This window comes from Molothrus aeneus, chromosome 1, assembly GCF_037042795.1.
Source record: "Molothrus aeneus isolate 106 chromosome 1, BPBGC_Maene_1.0, whole genome shotgun sequence".
Taxonomy (NCBI): domain Eukaryota; kingdom Metazoa; phylum Chordata; class Aves; order Passeriformes; family Icteridae; genus Molothrus; species Molothrus aeneus.
In genome coordinates, this window is record NC_089646.1 from 41960726 (window position 1) to 41966006 (window position 5281).

Sequence of the window (5281 nt, forward strand, 5' to 3'; positions counted from 1 at the left end):
CTTTGGTTTCTGTTCTCTTTGTCTCATTTTACAAGGCTTGCAATTCATATTTTATTCACTTGACAGAATGTAGGTTTTTCTGGTTGTGGTATGTAATGATAGCAGATGGGAAGTTGCCATGCAAGAACATAAATTTTAAAAAGACCTATTTGGCTTCCAGATGTCAGCATTTTCTTTCTTTCCATTAGTGAGACAACTGTGCTGTGTTTGACCTCTGAAAACAGGTTCTTGTCTTCAGTTCCTTCAGTTGCTCTGGGAGCCACTGGAGGGCACTGGTCGGTAAGTGGCTGATTCCATCCCCTCTGGAGTTACTCTTCTGACCATTTCTAAATTTCCCGAGGTTCCTGTGTGACTGCACCTGTCTTACAGTGTGTTCCTTGTATTTAGGAGATGGCTATAATTCAGCACCAGATGCATGTGTTGTAGACCACTGGAATTGAGGGAAGGAGCTTGTTACAGGGCAACAGCCACTACCTCAGCTGCTGGACAACATAGTCAGTGAGATCCTTCAGTATCACTGGGGTTCCTGTACTGTGTACCCAACATTTTTTTCTCTTGGGTGTTGAAGTTGAAAGACTTTGGGAAGTAACAAGAGCGCATTGTGCTCAGGTTTGTCAGTTTGTACTTCAGCCAAAGGGGTGGGAGGTGTCACAAGTGTTTATCCAGAGAAAGAAAGGTCTGCTACTTAGTGTGGGACATCATACTGTAAAACAAGTATGGTTTTCTTGGTGACCAGAATAATGCATTGTCTACTGAAAGCCTCAGAGGAGTTAATAAAATGAGAGCAATGTCTTAATCCATTATTTACACGTAGGGATACTGAGAGGAGTAAAGATGGTTGCCCAGCAAATCTGTACCTGGTTGCATTTTATTCCTAATTTTAAGACAGAATTTTAGCCATTAGGTCATTTCTTCTTCTTTTACCTCAAAATTATATTTATTTTAAGAATACATGAAATCAATCAATAGAATAAATATGTAAGTATCTCAAACATACTATCCAAAAGGGCTTAAATTCTTATTAGCCTGAGTCAACAGCAAAGTAAAAAGCCATCACAAGAGAATTAGGATGGACAACCTTGTTTTGTGTATCTTCTTAAGGGGGTGGTGCTTTCTCACTAAATCAGTGCAAACAGGCTGGGTGTCTCTCATTGTCTGATGGCAAATAACAGCCAGGCTGCACAAGAAACACGGCAGGCAAGAAGCCAGTCTGTGCTGAGAGTTCTTAATGCTCCCAACCTGGACTTCATTGTATGCCTGGAGTCATATGAATGAATTACATAGATTTCACAGCAGTAAAATTGGATAAAGCTGAAATAAAATGTCCTGGAACACATGGTACGTCATATTATTAGAAAGTGTAAAGCTGTTTCGTTTCTGCCTGTCTCCTGGCTGCATGGATTTTTCTCCTGTGATTTGCCATGAGCTGATGGAAATCTGAGCACTAAAAGGTAACACTTCTGTTTTGAATAATGGATGAGAAGAGCATCTGCCTTCAATCCCAACATGTGCAAAGGAGAGGTGTTTGGCATTCAGGTTGAATGAAATATGTTTCTCTTTCAGTCTGTTCTAACTTGATTTTAGATCCCTGCTTTGGGTAAGGACTTTTAGATACTCCATCTGTCAATCTAATCCTGCTCTTACTGAAAACAGTGGCAGAACTTGATTTTAAGAAGAGTACAATAGGGTGGCACCCAGCATAATGGTATCTCTGTCAAGAGTTCCCTGTGTCTAAATTGAATTTACCTATTTGTTATATTTACCTGTTACTTACAGTATCTGTTTTAGGTTTAGTGAAGGGTACTTGTAGGGACATTGGGAACTATTTGTTGATTATTTCTGGAAATTACTGTGTGAGTTTCTGATTTTCTGTGTGAATTACTGATTTTAAAAGTATGCTCTTCCTGTAAGTTATGCTGAAGGAATCAGTGAATGATAAATAACGTACTGCTCTGACCTGTGTGAGCAGTCCTGATTGTTTAGGTGGATGTAGCTGCCAGAGTCTGCTCAGTCTAATCCACATTGCCCTTTGATGTTAGTGTTGCTGTTTGTTGCTACAGTGCACGTTTCCTTTTCTCACCTGGATGAGAGTCATGTAGTGTCCATCACCCTACAGCTTTTCTTCGTGCCTGTTCAGCTTCCTTCTTGTCTTTGTGTAGCTGCACCTGTGTGTGCTGTTTTGTAGTGACCCTTAAGAAGAGTTCTTCATATCAGAAGGTGGATGTGTGTACATGCTCACACATGCTCATCTACACAGGTAAACCCCTGCTTACCTTGCTTTTGAATGTTTGTGTGCACAAATAAGCCTTGTTAGGTGCTGGGAATTTTGCACAGGATTTTAGCAAGGCTACCAAGAGGATTAATGTTCAGCTGCCATTTGCACTCGCTAATGTCTGTCTATCCATTTAAAGCTGTCTGGCTGTGAAGCTAGTGCATAGATTTCTTTCAGCCTGTCCTCGGTGTCTGTGATGGCAATAAGTCAGGTTGGGGTAATTGAAAACATTGCTACTGTTTCAGGGGAGCAGTATCACATCCATGCTGCCAGTCCCTGAAGCTCTTGAAATGCCGTGTTTGTAGAGAACAGTGCATATTTCACATTCAGGTGAAAGTAATAGTGACATTAATTGAACTAGTTTGCCCTTTCTTTCTCCAATTCCAGGTTTATTATAAACTGAATTCTTATCATAGGACCATACTTCAGCTCTCAGTGTGATAGATTTTTTCTGTATGATTTGTGGTTTTGAGGACCTGGTGAGTATCTTTCAGTTTGATGATTACTGAGCACAGGCATGTAGTAGGCTCAAAAAGTACAGCCTTGGGGACTTTCAGTTTGCTCTTTTGCTATTTAAAGGTTGGAGAGAGCTGGAAAGCAAGCCAAATCTGTTAGCAAGCACTGGCTGGGTTCCTGATCTACATCATTTTAAATACTAGCATTTGAAATGCAAAGTCAAACACAAACACTTGCATCACAGCTGCTCAGGACTGGGAGGCTTTTTTTTTTTTTAACATGCTGTTCTTTTTTTATGGTACCCACTTCCTGTATTGTTGCATCAAGAAATAAACCTACATGTATTGTGATCCATGCTTTAGGAAGCTCTAAATACTTGAAAGCAAAGAGAGCACAAAGCAAGCTGCTCTGTACTGTGATTGCTGAGCAGAGCCAGCCTTGGCTGTGCTTGTGCTTTGGATTAAAGCCCAGGTTTTATAGAAGTATTTTTAGTGGTATTTTTAAACCAAATTTATATTTTTTTTCTAATTTCCACTTACCATGCAGATTTGCAATGGCATGTGACAGAGATGCTTTGGGTATTTTGTTGTTTCTGGACTTTTATAAAATGTAAAGTAGGTGTCATCAACATCATTTTCTTCAAGCTTCAGCTAGGTGGTAATTGCAGCAGCGCTTGGTCGTGCCAGTCTTCCCTTGTCTTTGTTTAGTCTTACCCTCCTGTTTTCTTTATCTGCATTTTTTCAGGCTGTAGGCTACTATAGATAAGGAATACCTTTCATTACTCCCAGAGATTTAGCCAGCATGGAAAAAAAGGAACAGCATGCTGCCATGTGCATTTAGCCTTGTCTTATGTTTGATGCCCAGCAGGGAGGTTAAATGGAATAAGGTCTTCCAAGCCTTCATACTCTTGGGTTTAATCCTTATGCCACTCCCATCTTTATTCATATATTGACTGTTTTAAAACGGCAGAAGCTGAAGTTGTTTATTAGTGGTGTTTCCTGGTGCAGTTGCTCAGTCTGCTTTAAGTCTGTTGAGTAGGTGATCACACCAAGATCTCGGTAGCTAGCAATGATCTTTAACCCATCACTGCTTAAGCTTTGTAACAAAAGCTGCTTATGTTGATTCTAATATATTCCTGCTCTGGAGCCAGAGTATCCTACACTTAGGTGTAGTCTACCTAGTTACTATACTCACATAATTTTTCCCCTCAGAAATTTTATCTCCATTATGAATGACTATACATTATTCAGAGATGCATTAAAAAACTGGTAATTCAGCTCCTTGAAACCATTTGACAGAGGAATGTGCAGTTTCCAGGTATGACAATTTCCAGGTGTGGCTTTTCTTCCAAAATACAATGTGGTTGCCTTGACAAGGCTGGGCAAGGCTAGAGCAGCAGACATGTTTGCTAGCAGGCACAATTAGCTTTCTGAAAGCAATCAGATTAGAGTGGAATGGGATTGCACTGCAAACCCTACAGGTAAATTGTTTTAAGTGTTAACTTGTATGTACTATGTGTGGAGAAGAGAGGAGACAGAATGCAAAGTATTGCATTTGTTGGAACATTAGGAATGAGCCTAAGTCAGTTTTAACCAGTGCAAGAGATGGTAATACAAGAACATGCCCTGTAACACAGCATGAGTGAAGACAAAGCTGTTGAGAGTTGATTGAAGCCCCTTTTGGCCTGTCAGTCTGTACCAGGCATGGCTTCATGGTAACAGCTTAGTGCAGCACCATTCCTTTCAAAGCTAAAACCTGGAAAATGTCTCCTCAGAGGATTTAGCAGTTGCTGAAGTAGAAGAGAGATTTCGCACTTGGTGTTATCAAACTGCATAGAGATAAAACCATTGCTGTTGAAGTTCGCTTTCCATTCCATGTATTGTTTCTACAAACAAGAAATGGAAAACTAAGATGAGAAAAATATGCTGTTCATGTGTTATAGACAACTTATACAGAGGAAATATGCACTTCACTCACTTTGCTGTGGGATCATGAGAGTTCATGAAAATGTGATGATGGTCATGAGAAAGGCTGGCAAGAGAAAAAGCTGCAACTTCCTCGGGGTTGCATATACTGTATTTAACAAGTGAGAAGTAATCAGAAGTGTTGGTTACCTCCTCATCAGTTTGTGATTTTTCTCAGAGCTAAGCTAAACAGGATTAGGTCTGACTAAGTAGTTAGAGATAAGCCCTCAAAGCAAAGCTCCTCAAAATGCTCTTCCTGAATTTCTGAGAGAATTATCTTCCTTCTCTTTTGCAATTGCAGATTCAGAGCTAGGAGCAGGAGCCCTAGGTAACAGCAAGGTAGCCATAACCCTGGCTATTAACGTTCTTCTGTAATCTTAAAACCAAATAAGTATAATGCTGCCAGCAGCTCTGCCCTGTTGTCACCAGAGGCTGAGGTTAAATGAAAATAATTGAGCAAGAGCACTCCTCCAGGGACACTCCTGACTCCAGATGTGATTTTATTCATCTAATATAGGTTAGAATAAGGCTAGAAATCTTCCTGGTTGCTTCCATCTGAGAACTTGCATGTTGTACCCAAGCTCTCTTC